General features: G+C 38.7%; 1 protein-coding gene across 10 annotated transcripts in view; it reads left to right on the plus strand.

The window, feature by feature from the left end:
• NUMB (NUMB endocytic adaptor protein) overlaps window positions 1–21,239 on the plus strand; it is a 162,419-nt gene that overhangs the window by 19,768 nt on the left and 121,412 nt on the right. The window lies entirely within an intron of this gene.

Below are 21,239 nucleotides of genomic sequence, written 5' to 3' on the forward strand. Positions count from 1 at the left end.
TATTGTGTTTTTAGTTAAGGAAAACTTTTATACATGTTCTGGATACAAGTCCCATGTTAGATACATGATTTGCAAATATTTTCTCCCAGTATGGCTCGTATTTTCACTTTCTTAGTGGTGGCCATTGAAGTGCAAACCTTTTTCATTTTGATATAGCCCTGTCTTTGTGCTTTTGGTAAAATATCTAAGAAACAATCGCCTTATTCAAGGTCATGAATATTTATGCCTGTGTTTGCTTCTAAGGGTTTATATAAATTTTAGCCCTTACATTTAGTTCCATTTTGGGTTAATTTTTGTGTATGGTATGGGGAAGGGACCCAACTTAATTTTTTTACTTATGGTTATCCAGTTGTCTCAGCACCCTTTGTTGAGACCATTACCTTTTGTTTATTGGCTTGTTAGAAAAGTTTAATAAAATTTTCTGCTTTGTTACTAATTCTTCAGAATAGCAATTTGTTGACCTTTTGGTCTAGTGGGGCAGAGGGAAGCAGCTTAGAGTTGTAAGAATGGGTTATAAATGAACCCACTGACTTAAATATATGATTGTCGATTTCATCCTTTCATTACTTTATTCTTGAGTATTAAATGAAATTCATCTGCCGTTTTTCTGCTTACTGGGCAGTTTTGTGCACAAAGTTCTACAGAAGCTTCAGTGCTGGACCATTTAATGGAAATTGGGGTTAGGTTTCAAACATGTGACATAAAGGAAGAAAAGCTTCTGTTGCACCTTTTCCTTCTTTAACTCTCCTATCCTGTTACCTTTTTTATCTTAAGAAGACTCTTTTGGATTATTAACACATAGCCTTTTTCTGAGGGAAGATCAAGTACTAAGGCTTTTTTTTTTTAAGTTGGAGATCGAAGGAAATGTTCTGTAATGACGATTGAAAACATTATAAAGAAATTATAAGTATCTTTATTAGCCTTGGTAAATTAAAAAATTCAGAGTTAGTATCAGAATCAAAGTTTCCATTTCCACGTAATCCTAGTTGAAGGTTAGAAACATCATGGTACTTTTCTTTCATTTAAAAAAATCATGAAAATACAGTTACTTTACAACTTGTGAGATTCCTTAGCATTTTGAAAGAAGTTTATTCTTTATTTGTAGAACATTTGACTCTAAATTGGGTTTTTAAGTTTTTCCCTATGTTTTAAGAGGCATTAATTATTCTCTTTTGGAGGTCGTACAAGCAAAGGGAAAAGTATACATCTTTTACAGAGTGTTTAAATATTACGTGTCTCATCTCTATTTGTAGAGTTCTGTTTCTTTAGAATATGAGGCCAGTACTTTGCCAAGTAAGAGCTAATTTCCTGGGAAATCTGGTTGCTGGCTTGACTTCTTGCTGTGCCTTTCCCTTTTGTTGCTTTATAAAAGAGCGGAGCCCAGTCCTGTGGAAAATCACTAAATCATCAAATTATTTTCCCTAGCTCAAATTAAGCATGATTGATATATATTTGCATTGTATTGAATTCTGTAACTTTTTCTTGTTAGAGATGTATTAGCATATCTTGAAGGACTTTGACTTCATTTAATGAGTTGGCTGCTCATATCTGAAATAACACTTATCAGTGTGTTCCTTTAACGAATGTTCTAATCCTTCTGTTGTTTGTTTTTTTTTTTCTCTCTCTCCAGTAGACGTAGTTAGTGAGGGGTAACACTGGTGTTCTTACAATAAAATCCAGACAGTTATGAAATATAATAGTAGTTTCTATGATGTTGGCCTCTAATTATGATTTTTTAATGACATTGTTTCTAATTTTTCCTCATTGCATATTTTACTGTGTACATACATTTGTAAGCTGCTTTCATTAACATACATTTTATTAAAATAATTTGAAACAGTTTAGAACAGCTGAAGAATATTCCAATAATGGATGCATTATTATTTATGCAATCAGTTTCCATAGTGTTCACATTTAGTTTGCTTGTTGATTTCCAATTATTATAAACAAAACTTCAGTGAATATTGCTAAACCCAAATCTTTGTCCACATTTCTATATTTTTAAGATAAATACATTTGAATGGAATTATTAGGTCAGGTTATACATTTCTTAGAGCTTTCAGGAGAGCAAAACATTGCATTGTTGCTCTCCAGAAAGGTTGCACCGATTTATATTCCCCTTAGCAGTATGAGACTGAGCTATGTATTAATACCTTTGCGAGCAGTGTTATTATTTTAAAATATTTAAAAGTATTTAAAATGTTAATATAAGGAGAAAATAGTAACTGGTTTCTTAAATTTGTATTTATTTGATCTCCAGTAGACTATTTTTAAATGTGATCATTAGCCTTTAAGTATCTCCTTTAAGTGAAGTTATATTATTGTTCTTTGTCTTCTTTATTTTTTTCATTTTCTGAGTGGGCTCCAGTTTTTACATGGACTCTAGGAATAATATTCAAAGCAGGATAATATTCAAAGCTGTGACTTAATTTATATGAATGATCAGTGAAAGTTGTTTAATGCCCTTTCAATTTAGTTTTATTCTGCAACTACTTTCTGATTTTTGCCTGTTTTTGAATTTCATATAAATGGAATAATACCACATGTACTCTTTTTATCTGGCTTCTTTTGTTTAATGTGTTTTTGAGATTCATTTCGTTTTGTACACTTTTATTAAAACTGTAACCAATAGAAAATTACAGCAATGGTATACCCTTTTAAATAAAATGTCATTAAAACATTCTCTAAACCACAGTTTGTTAACTATTTAATTTACCTTAAGTCCAGGTTGTATCTAAGACACCATTTCCATAACAGTAGCCATTTAAAGCCAGTCTTATTTCTATATGTGGGTAATTTCTGGAGGAGCACTCTACTCAGGATGAACATGCACCAAGAATGCAGAAGAAAAAAAATTTATATGTGCAGCTACATTTAAGAGTTTCCATAGGAGTATCACTTAGTAAACCCTGGGATTTATTTGCCTTTTAAAAGCAACCAATGAAAAAATTTCTCAAAAAAGTTTATATTGTGGCAAGAAAACTCAAGTGAGTTATTAAAAAAGTGAGGTTATTTTCAGAATAAAAATTATCTTCAACTAGGGATTGTTTAAAATGCAGTTTGAAATGAAACAGAATTTGAAGAAAATAAAAACAGGACATTCTCTATGCTATAGCTCCCTCAGTCGTGTCTCACTCTTTGCAATCCCATGGACTGTAGCCCGCCTTTGTCCATGGGACTTCCCAGGCAAGAATACTGGAGTGGGTTGCCATTTCCTACTTAAGGGAATCTTCCCAACCCAGGGATCGAACCCTGGTCTCCTGCATTGGCAGGTGGATTCTTTACCACTGAGCCACCACATACTTTACATGCACTAATTTAATCCTCATATTAATAATCCCTGCTAGAGTAGGTACTGTTATTACCCTTACTTTCCAGTTGAGGAATCTGAAGCACGGAAGTTAAGCAACTTGCCACAAATCATAGAGCAAGTGGGGGACTCATATTCTTACCCTCAGTGCTAAAGAAATTAAATGCAATGAATTTTGCATTCTTTATGGAATGTGTGGTATTGGTAGTCAAAATTTAAACTGGGATTTCTAAGTTTGCAAATAGACTCTTCACCAGACTCTCTTTCTTCACTGTCAGTACTCCTGTCATGTATCCCAGGAGGGTGATTTATGGAAGGAAAGTATTATCTGAATAAACAGATGGTGGACAACCCTAGTAACCCGGGATTGAGTGCTTTCCTGGAGAAGATGCCATTTCTCTCTGTACCTTAAATTGAGTCTTGGAATTGGAGCAGCTATTTTTGGACGGTTCTCAGCAGTGTTTGTTTAACTGGTCTTTGTGAAAATCTCTAAATGTAAATGTTTAACATCCTCTGGAAACAAACCAAGTAAGATATGAGGTTGATAGCACTTGTGCTTGAAAAATGTTGGGCCTAATAACAGTACTATTTAAAATACTTAATATTCATAGATATTTATGATATGTTGACACCAGAATCGCAGTTCTTAAAATTGTTTTTTTTCTTTCTGAACCCCTTGCATACTGACCCATGTAACTTTTCTTTAAACTCTTCTTTGTCATTGGTTTGGGTTTAGACAAGGTTAATCTTCGAGTGGAGGGCTATATTTTTAGCCAGTTTCTTTGAAAGGAGGTTTGGAGATGAAAGAAGATGAAAGAAGTATTGGCTTTTTCCTTCACTACATCTTTTGTGGCTTTTTCCACTTCTGACTTGTGTCTGTTGATATCATGGATAACTTGAAGTTGGGTTAGATGGGAAGCATTTTGTGTGTATTAAATGAGAGAATGTAAATTCTTGAATGAATAAATCATTAGATACAAGTTTTAATTCCTGTGTTACCACACTCTGATTTGGCTGCGTTTTAATTTTTCTAGGTCTTTGTTTTCTTCTTTAATAAAGTGAAGGCATTGAGGAAGTCCCTGGTGGTCCAGTGGTTAAGACGCTGCACTTCCAAAGCAAGGTTTAGTCCCTGGTCGGGGAACTAGAATCCCACTAGGGTCCCACATACTGCATCCCACCCCCCATCCCCCCCAAAAAAGTGAAGACATTGGACTAGATGCTCTGTAAAGTTTTTGTTTTTTTTTTTTTGGTGCCAAAATATTTAAATTATTCTAAAAATTACACCTAAGGACTTCCCTGCTGTTCCAGTGGCTAGGGCTCTCTGCTTCCAATGCATGTGACCTGGGTTTGATCCCTTATCAGGGAACTAGATCCCACGTGCCCCAACTAAGACCTGGTACAGCCAAATAAATACATAGAAAAATTGCCATTTGAAAATAATAAATAGTATGTTATTATGAGAGAGTAATAGGGGAACCAGTTTTGATCTTGTTAGTAAAGGCCACACTTAGGGTTGACATTTAAGTTGATATGAAGAGTTCAGAGAAGCCACCATGAGGAGAGCTGGAGGTAGAGCATTTTGTACATGTGGGAAGACTAAAGCAGGAAGGAACTTGAATTTTTGAGAAACTGAAGTGAGGCTGGAACTTAATGAATGTGAGGAAGAATAGTTTGTAAGATGAAGTTAGACATAAAGAAGCCAGATTGCAGAGTGCCTTGTAGGTTGCTGTAGGAGGGTTTTACTTTGTTCTAAATGAAATGGGATGCCATTGAAGGATTTTAAACAGAAGATAATATAAATATGCTTTACACTTTAAAAAGATCCTTATGGCTACCATCTGATGATTGTAGAGGAAGGGAGCAAGAAGGAACAGAGCAATTAGAATGGTGGTGGAAGTATAGATAGAAGTGGATGGCTTTAAGATAACATTAGAATTTTTAAGATTTACCAATGGGATACATGTGAAGGAGAAAAAGGAATAAAAGACTCAAGGGTTATTCCAGATTTCTGGTTTGGTATTTGAGATAGAAGAGGACTGGGAAAACAACTTTTTTTTTTTTTCTTGAGGATGAAAATCATTGTTATGGACCTGTAAAATTTCGAGAGACACCTAAATGATAACTTTGGGATATTGGAAACTGGAGTTTAAGGAGAGGTGCTAGTGGAAATTGTCATTGTATAGATGAAATTTAGAGCTGTGAGGAAAGGGTGAGATCAACTGTCTGGTTCTCAGCATGAAGGAACTCCAAATATAGCTATCTGGTGAAGAAGAAAAAGTGATTGTTACGTAGGGGGAAACCAGGATTTGTCATGTCATGGAAACCAAGAGAGGAGAGATTTAGTGCTCATTTGAATTACCAGAATGGAAATGATTGGTGATCTTGTGTTTGTTGTTCTCTGTATGTCCCTCCAGATTCACTCTTGCCCTTTTCTTCCCTGCTTGGTGCCTCAGAAGGCTGCCCTCTATTAATGCATTACTCAGGCTTCCTTGGCTTCTGATTGCAGGTTGCATTCAACCAGGAGATGACTGAGTTCAGTTTGGGGGAATGTTACAAATTTGATTGTGGAAAGAACAGGAAGCTTTCATCTGATAGCTTCCATTTTCTTAATAAAAGTGTCAAAAGAGTTGGGAGGAAATGGAGAGAAAGGGAGAAATGTTTAAAAACTGAGGAAAAAGTGTAAAGCAGCAATTCCAGCGAACTTTCAGTGCAAAATTGAAACTGGACAGGACCTTGTGGGGCCCTGTCAGGTGCAGAGGCCTGTCTGTGTCCCCATTTCTTCTTTGTAGAAAAAAAGCTTTTAGCCTGCTCAACCTTTCCTGTGTTCCAAAGGGCAGATTCAAACAGTTGCTATTTGGGGGATGAAGAAATGCAGAAAGAAGCCACAGTGCAGCAACGGGGCAGGGTCCTGGTTCCTCCTCAGGAGATGTGCATAGCATTTAGATCCATCTTATGTCTGAGTTCTGCAGGAACTAAGGTCCTCCACCCAGTGGTAACTTCAGTCAAAGCATAAGCACGTGGACCCCAGACTGATTGGAGCCAGAGGCTGATGACTGAGATTTGTGGAACACCACCCTGTTATGTCATCACCAACCAATCAGAAGAAGGTCACATACCTTATAGTCTTTCCTTGTAAATTTTACTTATAAAAATTCCTCCCTGAAAACCATCAGGGAGTTCAGGCCTCTTGGGTGTGAGCCACCCCATTCTCCTTGTTCATTCCTTGCAATAAACCTTTCTTCACTCAAACTCTGATATTTTGGTTTGTTTGACTTTTCTGTTTGTCAGGCACACCAACTTGGTTGAGGTTGTTAAGTGTAAATTTATGACAGTAACCATTCGGCCTGGATATATGATTTTCTTCAATATTCCATTGCTCTGCTGCAGTCATAGAGAAAGTTAGCTGGAGTTTTGCTAGGAGAGTGTGAAGGAAAGAGAGATCTGACGAACACTGAATTGAGTTCAAGGAGTGATTATATTGATGGACTGTGAAATCTAAGCTAGATAAAAAAAAAAGAGGGACTTCCCTGAGGTCTGGTGGTTAAGCCTCCATGCTTCCATTCTAGAGGGCACGGATTTGTTTCATGGTTGAGGGCGCTAAGATGCTGCATGCTGCACAGTGTAGCCACACAAAAAACGAGAGCATGAAACCAGGAGATTGATAGGGAGAAAGTAGAGGGTTTTATGAACAGGTTCTCTTATTAAGAATTAAGAATTATTTCCGATGGCCAGTTGAACAAGTTGAATTGGGAAGATCAAATTTTTTTGTTGTGTCTTTCTCATTTACATTCCAAATGACCAGAATCTGCGCAGACTTAATCACTTGGAACCTTTTATTCTCTTTTAAAATATTTACTTATTTATTTGGCTGCACCAGGTCGTGGTTGTGGCACACAGGATCTTTGATCTCTGTTGTGGCAGGTGGGATCTTTAGTTGTGGCATGCATGATCTAGTTCCCTAACCAAGGGTCGAATCCAGGCCCCCTGCATTGAGAGCATCAGGTCTTAGTCACTGGACCATCAGGAAAATCCCTGGAACCTTTCGTTGTAAGTAGACAGTTTAAACCTGCATTCTAGCCAGATTGAAGTACGTGCGCGCACACACACGCACACAGAGTTAATGACCTTTAGAGCTTATGAATGTGATTTCAAACATGACATGTTTTAAAGTTTTTAAAATATCTTTTTTGTCTGATAAGTACAGATATTTCTCAATATGAATAATACTTATCAAATTAACTTCCTTTGTTTACTTCTACTTTCTATAAATAGGACATAGGAAAATACTTTTCCTCTGGTAAATATCTGGATCTATTTAGAATCTTTCTATGAAATTTGTGACGTAAGATCTAAACTTACTTTTCCTTTAAACCTTTAAAAAACATATTCATTATTGGTATTTGTTTAGATGCTAAATTGTGACCAACTCTTTTGCGATCCCATGGATTAAAGCCTTCCAGGCTCCTCTGTCCATGAAGTTTCCCAGGCAAGAATACTGGAATTTGTTTTCATTTCCTTCTCCAGGGGATCTTCCTGACCCAGGGATTGAACCCACGTCTCCTGCATTAGCAGGCAGATTCATTACCACTAAGCCACCTGGGAAGCCGTTGATACAGATATTTGAAAAATAGTTTGGCAGGTTCTTGTTGTTCAGGCACTAGGTCATGTCTGACTCTTTGCCACCTCACAGACTGCAGCACACCGGGTTTCCCTGTCCTTCATTATCTTCTGAAGTTTGCTCAGACTCATGTCCATTGAGTCAGTGATGCCATCCAACCATCTCATCCTCTGTCATCCCCTTCTCCTCCTGCCTTTAATCTTTCCCAGTATCAGGGTCTTTTCCACTGAGTCAGCTCTTCACATCAAGTGGCCAAAGTATTGGAGCTTCAGCTTCAGTGTCCGTCTTTCCAATGAATATTTCCTTCAGGATTGACTGGTTTGATCTCCTTGCTGTCCAAGGGATTCTTAAGCATCTTCTCCAGCACCACAATTCAAAAACATCAATTCTTCATCACTGAGCTTTCTTTATGATCCAATTCTCATATCCATACATGACTACTGGAGGTTCTTAATATATAGTTAAACATACACTTACCATAATGATCCAATAGCTCTACTCCTAGGTATTTATTCAAGTGAAATAAAAGCTTATAGTCATTGAAACCTATATGTGAATACCCCAAACTAGAAACAAACCCAAATGTACCTCATCTGGTGAATTGATAAATTTTGGTACATTCATAAAAATGAAATACTGTTTGGCAGTGCGTACATCAACATGAGTGGGTATCAGATACATTATGACATTATGCTAAATGAAAGAAGGCAGACTCAAAAGGCAAGGTACTGTATGATTCCATTTTAATGATATCTTAGAATAAACATAACTAAAGGAACAGAAAACTGACTATTGGTTGCCAAGGTGTGGGGGCACAGTTTGACTGCAAAGGACAGGAGGGAGTTTTTTGTGGTGGTCTCTGTTGTCTGTCTGTTAGTCACTGAGTTGTGTCTGACTCTTAGTGATCCGTGGACTGTAGCACACCAGGCTCCTCTGTCCACTGAACTATCCAGGCAAGAATACTGGAGTGGGTTGCCATTTTCTCCTCCAGAGGATCTTCCAGAACCCTAGACCCAGATCTTCCAGACCTGATTCCCAGGTCTGGAATCAGACCCAGATCTCCTGCATTGCAGGTAGATTCTTTACCAATCTGAGCTACCAGGGAAGTCCACATTGTCTATATCTTGTTTGTGGTGGTGGTTACATGCCTATGTGTTTTTCAAACTCAGAAGTGCACACTCAAAAGTGAATTTTAGTATATATAAATTATACCTCAGTTAAACTTTTAGCATGTAAAATGTCACCATATTAACAGATATTTTGGAAAATATCTCAAGAAAATGTAGTTTGTTTTTAAGAGTTTGCTTATGTAACTTTTTGGGAGTAGAGAGTGGTGGACAGGCATCACTGGTATTTGTAAACTTATTTGAAGCTCTAGGAAACATGTACATGCTGAATTTGCATTTAGCAAACATTCTTATTGTAAGTGTAAAAGAATGAATGTTATAATTAGTAAAGCCTAAGAGACTTAGAGTGTCTTTGCTTTACCGATAAAGAACCTGAAGCCTTGTTTAGGTAGCTAAAGTCACATAGCTGCTTAGTGGCAGAGGCAGGTCTAGAATTTGAGTGGTGCATTACTGATTTGATGCTTGTTTTACTAAAACACTTTATATTCTGAGTTATTTTTTCTAGAGACTATTTTAAATTCCCTTTCAGAACCTTTCAATTGTGTCATCTTTGAGCTGGAAACCACTCCCTTCCTAGTGGTAGGAAAATCCTGTGTCTGGTTGATAATAGGAAGGCTAAGTTTGAGAGATACTACATCACTTGAAAGTTGGTGTAGACATAGCAAACAAATTTAGTTATAAAGACACTTTGCTTTAACTGTGGGAAACTGGATGCTAGGTTTTGGGGTTTCAGGTACTACTGTTTAGAAATTGACTTTTGTAACTTCATTACATAAAAAATAATCTTTTAAAATTATTATGATTATTGGTTTGTTGGGAAGTAAGAAAAGGTTTAAGAGTGTTGGTTCCTTCTTGTTACCTTAAGTAATGAAGATTTATAAATACTGAGATGTAGGCGGAAGCCCTGGAGATGATCTTAATAGTTACACATTTAGGAAATGGATAATGGAATATCCTTCAGAATGTAACAGCAGGTTTAGTTGTTTTTTGCTCTTGAGACTCAGCTGACTTGCATTGTCTGTCCTGTGTTCACCTCCCTCCTTGTATAGTAGTTTCACGTTTGCCACTGAATCTCAGTTCTAGAACCAGGCTTAGAGTTCCTGCCCCTCAGAGATATTGGTGATATTGTGGATATTGCAGACTCAGTCACAGACCTAGCAGGTGATTTCTTTCTTGATTTTGAAGCAGTGTCTGTATCCTGCAACCTTCCTAGGGATAATTTCCTGCCAGCCATAGCCCCAGGCGGAGTTGGCTGTTGTTTTCTTTACACGGGAGCCCTAACCAGCCTTAGCTCTGACCTAGCTCTGCTAAGTTCTCTTTTTGAAATGGAGTGCTTTTAGACCCTGATCCCCAGGGAAGCCAAACTCCCAGCTGCCTCTGCCTGTTTATAGATCAGGAACCCAGTGGGCCCCTGGCTTCAGCCTCACATCATTTTGCATCTGTGTTCCTTATCACTGCCTGAGACATATTATTTTTTGAGCCAGCTATGTATTGTTTTTTATATATTTGATACATTCATATGTTAATTGTTATTTGTATGAATTTACTGTACCATTTTGACTAGAAGCCTTTTACTTGTTGTTTAGTGGCTAAGTTGTGACTATTTGCCACCCCATGGATGGCAGTATATGAGGCTTCTCTGTCCTCCACTATCTCCTGGAGTTTGCTCATGTTCATGTCCATTGATTAATGATGCCATACAGCTATCTCATCCTCTGCTGCCCCCTTCTTCTGTTGCCTTTAATCTTTTCCAGCATCAAGGTCTTTTCCAATGAGTTGGCTCTTTGTATCAGGTGACCAAAGTATTGGAGCTGCAGCTTCAGCAATAGTCCTTCCAGTGAATATTCAGAATTGATTTCCTTTAGGGTTGACTGGTTTGATCTCCTTGCAGTCCCAGGGACTCATCACCACAGTTTGAAAGTATTCATTGTTTGGTGCTCAGGCTTCTTTATGATCCAACTCTCATATCTGTACATGACTACTGGATGAACCATAGCTTTGACTATATGGATTTTTGTTGACACAGTGATGTCTCTGCTTTTCAACACGCTGTTTAGATTTGTCATAGTTTTCCTTCCAAGGAGCAAGCATCTTTTAATTTAATGGCTGCAGTCACCATCTGCAGTGATTTTGGAGCCCAAGAAAATAAAATAAAAATAAAATGATTCCACTGTTTCCCCTTCTATTTGCCATGAAGTGATGGGACCGGATGCCATGGTCTTAGTTTTTTCAGTATTGAGTTTCAAGCCGGCTTTTTCACTCTCTCTTTTCACCCTCATCAAGAGGCTCTTTAGTTCCTCTTCACTTTGTGCCATTAGAGTGGTATCGTCTGTATATCTGAGATTGTTGATATTTCTCCCAGCAATCTTGATTCCAGCTTGTGATTGATCCACCCTGGCATTTTGCATGATGTACTCTACATATAAATTAAGTAAGCAGGGAGACAATATGTAGCCTTTTTGTACTCCTTTCCCAGTTTTGAACCAATCCATTGTTCCATGGCTGATTGTAACTGTTGCTTCTCGACCCACGTATAGGTTTCTGTGTTTCTCAGGAGATAGGCAGGGTGGTCTGGTAGTCTGATCTCTTTAAGAATTTTCCATAGTTTGTTGTGATCCACACAATCAAAGGCTTTAGTATAGTCAGTGAAGCAGAAGTAGATGTTTTCTGGAACTCCCTTGGTTTCTCCATGATCCAATGAATGCTGGCATTTTGATCTCTGATTCTTTTTAGACATACATATTTTATTGAAGCATAGTTGACTTAAAATGTTTCAGGTGCACAGTTATACAAATACACATATAATATTTTTGAAATTATTTTCCACTATAATTATTAGAGATACTGACTGTAGTTCCCTATACAGTAAACCTTTGTTGCTTGTTGCATATATATTTTTTAATCAGAAATCTAGCATTTTATTCATAGTAAGCAACACAAGTAGAATCAAAATGTCATAATTTTTTTAGTTAGGCAAAAATTCATAAGTTTTCTAACATATATATATATTATACATATTTATATGTTGTATAGTTGCTAAGTCATGTCGACTCTTTGTGACCCATGGACTGTGCGGTTTCCCAGGCAAGAATGCTGGAGTGGGTTGCCATTTCCTTCTTCGGGGTATCTTTTGTATACATATGTATTTCTGCTTTTCTGCTTCTGTAGTTTTTGTACTACACTTGATAAAGGCTTGAGAAAGAACATTAAAAAAAAAAGAGAGATGGAGAAATTGTGGAACATAAACTAAATGAATTCTGAGCACTGAATATGAAATAGGAAAAGTGAAACAAACTAGATAAAAGTAAAAGATCATCATATAGCCCAGTTGTTTTTTAACATGAATGCTCATTAGAAACTTATTTGGAGCTCTGGAGGAAAAAAACAATACCTGAGCATTTGTATTTTTCAGAAAGTTTCGAGATCACAATTGTGATATGCATCTGAATTTTAAAAAGTGGTTACAGATTTTTCTATTAGATCCTAGTTTTGGTAATACAGAATTCTCTTATGTTTCTGTTGACCAATCATGATATAGTGGTATTAAGTGAGTAATAGTTACATAATCACAATAGTGAGAGTTGGACCATAAAGAAAGCTGAGCATGGAAGAAGTGATGCTTTTAAACTGTGGTGTTGGAGAAGACTCTTGAGAGTCCTTTGGACAGCAAGGAGATCAAACCAGTCAGTCCTAAAGGAAATCAGTCCTAAATATTCATTGGAAGGACTGATGCTGAAGCTGAAACTCCAGTACTTTGGCCACCTGATGCAAAGAACTGACTCATCTGAAAAGACCCTGATGCTGGGCAAGATTGAGGGCAGGAGGAGAAGGGGATGACAGAGGATGGGATGGTTGGATGGCATCACTAACTCGATGGACATGAGTTTGAGCAAGCTCTGGGAGTTGGAGATGTACAGGGAAGTGTGGCATGCTGCAGTCCATGGGGTTGCAAAGAGTTGGACATGACTGAGCAACTGAACTGAACTAAATCAAGATCGTGAAAAGATGTTTATCAGTTTTCACAATCAATAGCCAGACAGTGGGGTCAAGCAGAGTGATGTGGTAAGTGGAAGTGCTTACATGCACATGTTTTCATCCACCTAGCCAGTCTGTGTCTTTGATTGGTGCATTTAATCCATTTACATTTAAGGTAATGATTGATACGTATGATCCTATTACTGTTTTCTTGTTTTGGATTTATTTTTTGTAGGTCTTTTCTTTCTCTTGTGTTTCCTGCCTAGGGACGTTTCTTTAGCATTTCTTGTAAAGCTGGTTTGGTGGTGCTGAATTCTCTTAACTTTTGTTTGTCTGGAAAGCTTTTGGTTTTTCCATCAAATCTAAAAGAGAGTCTTGCTGGGTAGAGTATTCTTGGTTTTAAGTTCTTCCCCTTCATCACTTTAAATATATCATGCCTTTCCCTTCTGGCTTGTAGAGTTTCTGCTGAGAAATCAACTGATAGCCTGATGGGAGTTCCCTTGTATGTTATTTGTCATTTTTTCCTTGTTGCTTATAATATTTTATCTCTGTCTTTAATTTTTGTCAGTTTGATTATTACGTGTCTCGGTGTGTTCCTTCTTGGGTTTATCCTGCCTGGGACTCTCTGTGCTTCCTGGACTTGGTTGACTATTTACTTTCCCATGTTAAGGAAGTTCTCAGCTGTTATCTCTCAAGTATTTTCTCAGGTCCTTTCTCACTCTCTTCTCCTTCCGGAACCCCTATACTGCAAATGGTGTGTTTAATGTTGTCCCAGAGTTCTCTTAGGCTGTCTTTATTTCTTTTCATTCTTTTTTCTGTATTCTGATCTGTGGCAGTGATTTCCACCATTCTGTCTTCCAGGTTATTTATCTATTCTTCTGCCTCAGTTATTCTGCTATTGATTCCTTCTAGTATATTATTCATCTCTGTCTCTTTGTTCTTTAGTTCTTGTAGGTCTTTGATAAACATTTCTTGCCTCTTCTCAATCTTTACCTCCATTCTTTTCCCAAGATTCTGGATCATCTTCACTATCATTATTCTGAATTCTTTTTCTGGAAGGTTGCCTGTCTCCATTTAGTTTTTTTTTCCTGAGGTTTTATCACGTCCCTTCATCTGGGACATAACTTTCTGCTTTTTCATCATGATTAACTTTCTGAAATAGGATTTTTGCCTTAGCCACTGTGAGACTGTTCTTCTTCTGTCTGCCTTCTGATGGCTGAGGCTAAGAGGCTTGTGTAAGCTTCTTGATGGGAGGGACTGGCTATGGGAAAAACTGGGTCTTGCTTTGGTGGGCAGGGCCTTGTTCAGTAAGGCTTTAATCCTGCCTGGGACTCTCTGTGCTTCCTGGACTTGGTTGACTGTCCAACCATCTGCTGATGGCTGGGATTGCACTCCCTCCCTGGTAGTTGTTTGGCCTGAGGGGACCCAGCCCTGGGGTCTAAGGGCTGTATGTTAGGGTTAATGGTGAACTCCAGGAGGGTTTATGCCAAGGGGGAGCTTCCAGTGCCCCTGCCCCTGTGGTGAGCCCCTGCCAACCCACACCTCCACAGGTGATCCTGCAGAACTAGCAGCTAGTTTTGAATCCATCTCCTGTGGGGTCACTGCTCCTCTCCTTTGGGTCTTGGTGCGTGCTAAATTTTGTTTGTGCCCTCCAAGACTGGAGTCTCTGTTTCTCCCAGTCCTCTGGAAGTCCTTTAATCAAATCCCGCAGGCCCTCAAGGCCAGATTCCCTGGGAATTCCTTGTCCATTTGTCAGATCCCCAGACTGGGAAGCCTAATGTGGGGGTCAGAATCTTCACAGCAGTGTGGGAACTTCTTTTGTAATACTGTTGTCCAGGCTGTGGGTCACCCACCTGGTGGATATGGGATTTGATTTTACTGTGAATGTGCCCCTCCTACCATCCCGCTGTGGCTTCTTCTTTCTTTGGATGTGGATTATCTTTTTTTTTGGTGGGTTCCAGTGTCCTCCTGTCGATGGTTGTTCAACAGCGAGGTGCAGTTTTGGTGCTCTCGCATGATGAGATTCCTCTGCCTTTTCTAAACCCAGCTTGTACATCTGGAAGTTCTCAGTTCATGTATTGCTGAAGGCTGTCTTGAAGGATTTTGAGCATAACCTTGCTAGCATGTGAAATGAGCACAGTTGTATGGTAGTTTGAGCATTCTTTGGCATTGCCCTTCTTTGGGACTGGAATGAAAACTGACTTGAGTTTTCCAAATTTGCTGACTTGCTGAGTGCAGCACTTTAACAGCATCATCTTTTAGGATATTAAATATCAACTGGAATTCCATTACCTCCACAAGCTTTGTTTGTAATAATCTTCCTAAGGCCCACTTCAGGTCACACTCCAGGACATCAGCTCTAGGTTAGTGACCACACCATTGTGGCTAAATTCTTAGAATGATACCTAGCATAAAGTCAGTTGTTTATATATGGCAACTATTGTATTTTCAATGAGTCCTAGAATTTCCTGTTGTTTTCTGTGTTTAGATAGTATGGATAGATAAATAGATGTATGAGCTTGTGTGTGCTAAGTCACTCCAGTTGTGTCCGACTCTCTGTGGCCCTGTGGACTGCAGCCTGCCAGGCTGCTCTATCCATGGGATTCTCCATGCAAGAATACTGGAGTGGGTTGCCGTGCCTTCCTCAAATAGATGTCTATGTGCGTGTGTGTGTGTGTGTGTGTGTGTGTGTATTTATATACATGTGCACTATATATATATCCACACTATTTCTATAGATGTCTATTTATAGTGTGCATATATGTATAGTGTGTGTGTGTGTGTGTATTTGTGTATCTATATAGTTATCCCAAAACACTTGTCAGTCACTATTTGAAATTTTAGCAAATGTGTCTGGGGGTTATGGCATATATGGAGGCTTTGAGGTGGGACATTATGTTGTTGTTGTTGTTTTCATTTTTTCTTTATTATTATTATTATTATTACTGTTATTTATTTATTTTTTTACAAACCCTTGTGTTGAGGTGGGTGGAACATTTAAATTGAATTTCAATCTATGTCCTGGCAACCTTGAATTGGAAAATTTTCAGGAGAAATTGGAATTTTTTTTCAATATTGTAAAGTGCTGAGGTGCTGTATTCTTTGTGGTATTCTAGTAATTGATAATTCTTTTAAGCTCTATTGGCATGTACTTTACATTAGCTACTAATAAAAAAAAATCAGTGCAGTTTGTGTGGATATCATAAGAAATTATGGACATTGTAATGGAGTGGATTTTAAGTCAGGAAAATGGAGTGTTGAAAGTATACACGAGGGGCTCCCTGGTGTCTCAGTGGTGAGGAGTCCACTTGCCAATGCAGGAGACAGGGTTTGTGGGAAGGTCTCTCATGCCGCGGAGCCGCTGAGCCCATGTGCCACAACTGGTGAGCCTGTTCTCTAGAGCCCTGGAGCCGCAACTGGTGAGCCTGTGTGCCACAGCTGCTTGAAGCTGTGTGCCCTGGACCCCATGCTCTGCAACAAGGTCAGCCACCACAGTGAGAAGTCTTCGCGCCGTACCTACAGAGGAGCCCCCGACTTGCCGCCACTAGAGAAAAGCCTGCACAGCGACGAAGACCCAGCACAGCCAAAAATTCGTTAAATAAGTAAATATTCTTAAAAAGTGTACATGAGTGGGGAAGAAGGGTGGTTTTGAGGTAGAGGTTTTGGCTTCAACAACCACAGTTATGCTGAGGTAAAAATCTTCTTTGGGAAAGAAGCACAAAAAAAAGGGATAAATCATTAGACAAACTTCCAGTTTGTATTTTAGTTTTCATATGCTTGTATATTGTGACCTAGTCTGTTAAAGTTTACCCATTAATTCAGAAGCATAAATTAAAATTTTTTTCTTTTAAAATAGAAATGTCAACTATTCTTGGATGTTGGCTTTGAATTAGCGGAGGAACGAGTCTGATAGCTTACCATCTATTACTGTTTTTAAGGGAATCCTGAATCACTTATTCTGCTGTTTAGAGAGATTGCGCTTGGTAATAAATGATCTTACTTTATTTCTTTGACTGAAATAATATTGTAGACACACTACTTCCTTTTTGCTTTTACCTCAAGCCCTGGGTATGCCTTTGCTTTTATTTTTATCTTATATTGTAAACTGCTGTGTGTGTCTAGGTGTTTGGAACCATGAAAGTGTATTACCAAGTAAGAAGCATGGCATAAGGCCATTTAGAGTTTTAAAGTTAATCTACCAGTCATGAATAATAAAAACTAATTCAATATGTCATCCCATCAGGTAGTCATTTTCAGGTGAACTTTAGATTTTGAGAGAGTACTGATCCATCCATCTAATGACTACATTTGTGCTACTTGACTTAAGTTGATAAGATCTTAATGGTTATGCATTTCTCCCCAAACTGAAAGGTTTTTTTAAAAATACTTTGTTAACTCTTTAATTGTCAGAAGATCAGTCCTGGATGTTCATTGGAAGGACTGATGTTGAAGCTGAAACTCCAGTACTTTGGCCACCTCATGCGAAGAGTTGACTCATTGGAAAAGACGCTGATGCTGGGAAGGATTGGGGGCAGGAGGAGAAGGGGACGCCAGAGGATGAGATGGCTGGAAGGCATCACCAACTCAATGGACATGAGTTTGGGTGAACTCCGGGAGTTGGTGATGGACAGGGAGGCCTGGCGTGCTGCGGTTCATGGGGTCGGTCGCGAAGAGTCGGGTACGACTGAGCGACTGAACTGAACTGTGGTGGGATTCTTAATTTAAGTAGAGGTTTCATTAGTATTCTGATCCAGAATCTTTCCGATGTGAGGAAATAATTAGACACTATTTATCATGATAATTGCTAAAATTTTACTTTTTTATTATTTTTCTTCTTTTTTCAATGTGAGATGACACTTTTAACATTTTAAAATTATTGAGAAATAACTGATATATGTAGTATAAGTACAACTGTTTGTCATCTATCAAAATAGGTAGAAGTTTTATATTGAGCCTTTGCCGTTGACATTTTTGTTGTACTGACTGACAAATTTCCTTTGATCTGTATTGCCCTTTATTGGGCCTTTGTGAAGCAGATAGAGTGAGGGAAAGATCACAGTATTTGAAATCAGAGGATTTAAAGTCCTGTCTTTGTCAGTTTACTTGCTCTTTGACTTTCACCTGTTGAGATTATTCTTTTCAAATTACTTTTAAAGAAAACAATGATATCTGTCTCATAGCATTGCTGTCAATATTAAAATTAAATAAAATGCTTTGTGACCTATATCATAACTCTTAAGAGTGTTACAGGGTGTTTTTCAGTTGTGATGCTTGTTGTATTTTAGCAAAATAGCAATGCTGTGTGCTTAGACGCTCAGTCGTGTCCGGCTCTTTGCGACCCCCATGGACTGTAGCCCGCCAGGCTCCTCCATCCATGGAATTCTCCAGGCAAGAAGACTGGAGTGGGTTGCCTTGCCCTCCTCCAGGGGATCTTCCAACACAGGGATTGAACGTAGGTTTCCCTCATTACTGTCTGAGCTACCAGGGAAGCCCAAAACAGCAATACTGTCGTTAAAGATTTCCATTGTATGGGTGGCATACCAACTTTCGATTTGATGTATCAGTTTTAGTATTATTTAGGGTGAATATCCTTTGGTTTTTGTCTGCCTTTATATTTTCCCTGATGGTAAATTTCTTCACTGTGCGAGGATTCTTCCTTTGCCAAAGTTAGAAATTGGTTAGACTTTATCTTTACATTCAAGCTTCATGATGTCATGAAAAATAAGGCCTGTCTAGAGTCTAAACTGGGACCCAGTCTTTCTCGAAGTCACTGGTTCTCAGTGGGGTCAGTACCTGCCCATGTTGTGCTTGGATCTTTGAGGGTGCACTTTTGGTTGCCACAGTGATTAAGGTGGGGTAGGTACAGCATTGGCATTCAGTGAGCAGGAGTCATGAATGCCGTACATCCCACAAGATGCAAGACAATTCTGCATGGATTTTGAACATTTCCCCAGGCCTTCTTATGGGTGAAAAACCTGTTTGTACTCATCTGATTCTAATTTGGTTTTACACTTAAACACAAAGTGTTTTTTTGCCTGGCTTTAATAGATACTGAGTTTTCCAGGAATTTAACTACTGAGTAAACGAAGGGCAAATTGTACTTTGTTTTGTTCAGAAACAAGAGTTGTTAACTGTTTTGGAAAATCTTATTATCAGTGGCATTGCTGCTTATGGTATTTGATTTCCCAACAGATCATTTGTGCCAATCTTCATTTGTAACTGTCATGTTCATGGTATTTCTATGTGTGGGAGCAAGTGTCTATTTCCTTATTAATATGAATTCTAGGATGGTTATATTGGAACATTAATGTATTAAAATATTTTTTAAATTACTTTTTCTCCTCTTATTTTACGTCAGGCATTATATTAATTTTTCAAAACCAAAGACAGGTAAGTTACCTACTTGCGTTACATTTCAGATTTATGCTTTCAAAACGAAAAACTTTTGTTTTAGTGGAGTTTCAGGATGGAACCTGTATTTAATGGAAGCCTATGTGCCCTTCCAGGGTGAGAGAGGAGGTCCACGTTGGTTTCATTATTGATGTCTTTTCTTCCTTCTCCCTTCCTTTTCTGTTTTCCTTTCCCCTTATGATCCAAAATTACTGCAGCCATGAACTTAAAAGATGCTTACTCCTTGGAAGGAAAGTTATGACCAACCTAGACAGCATATTGAAAAGCAGAGACATTACTTTGCCAACAAAGGTCCGTCTAGTCAAGGCTATGGTTTTTCCAGTGGTCATGTATGGATGTGAGAGTTGCACTGTGAAGAAAGCTGAGCGCCGAAGAATTGATGCTTTTGAACTGTGTTGTTGGAGAAGACTCTTGAGAGTCCCTTGGACTGCAAGAAGATCCAACCAGTCCATTCTGAAGGGGATCAGCCCTGGGATTTCTTTGGAAGGAATGATGCTAAAGCTGAATCTCCAGTACTTTGGCCACCTCATGCGAAGAACTGACTCACTGGAAAAGACTCTGATGCTGGGAAAGATTGAGGGCAGGAGGAGAAGGGGACGACAGAGGATGAGATGGCTGGATGGCATCACCGACTTGATGGACATGAATGGGTGAACTCCGGGAGTCGGTGATGGACAGGGAGGCCTGGCGTGCTGTGATTCATGGGGTCGCAAAGAGTTGGACATGACTGAGCGACTAAATTGAACTATGATCTACTTGATATATAGATAAGAATATGGTGCTGTATATGTAAATAATAAAGCATATAATAAAATCAATACCTGTGAACCCACCACCCAACTTAAGACAAAGAACATTATCAGTGCTGTTGGTATATTTCATTTAGTTTTATTTAACTCTAAAAATGGAACCATGCTGTATGTATATTCTTGTTTGCTTTGGCTAATCAACATTATGTTTTTAAAGATTCATTCTTATGGATATGTGTAATTGTGGTTAATTTTCTCAGATATGTGTATGAATTGTATGACTGTTACCACGGTGTATCTCTTCTTCTTAAGACGGACATTTGTTTTTTTTTTTCCTTCCATTTTGTTGGCATTACAGATCTATTCCTACTTAGGTCTTCAGGTACAAGTATTCTACAGCAGTGAATTTTAAACATTTTTGATGGTGATCAACCCCTGTCCACCTTCACCCACTATTTAGTTCAGTTCAGTTGCTCAGTTGTGTCTGACTCTTTGCGACCTCATGAATTGCAGCACGCCAGGCTTCCCTGTCCATCACCGACTCCTGGAGTTCACGCAAACGCATGTCCATTGAGTCGGTGATGCCATCCAACCATCTCATCCTCTGTCATCCCCTTCTCCTCCTGCCCTCAATCTTTCCCAGCATCAGAGTCTTTTCCAGTGAGTCAGTTCTTCGCATCAGGTGGCCAAAGTATTGGAGTTTCAGCTTCAACATCAGTCCTTCCAATGAATACCCAGGGCTGATCTCCTTTAGGATGGACTGGTTGGATCTTCTTGCTGTCCAAGGGACTCTCAAGAGTCTTCTCCAACACCACAGTTCAAAAGCCTCAATTCTTCGGCGCTCAGCTTCACAGTCCAACTCGCACATCCATACATGACCACAGGAAAAACCATAGCCTTGACTAGACGGACCTCTGTTGGCAAAGTAATGTCTCTGCTTTTGAATATGCTGTCTAGGTTGGTCATAACTTTCCTTCCAAGGAGTAAGCGTCTTTTAATTTCATGGCTGCAGTCACCATCTGCAGTGATTTTGGAGCCCCCCAAAATAA

This window comes from Bubalus bubalis, chromosome 11 (genome assembly GCF_019923935.1).
Source record: "Bubalus bubalis isolate 160015118507 breed Murrah chromosome 11, NDDB_SH_1, whole genome shotgun sequence".
In the NCBI taxonomy this organism is placed as follows: domain Eukaryota; kingdom Metazoa; phylum Chordata; class Mammalia; order Artiodactyla; family Bovidae; genus Bubalus; species Bubalus bubalis.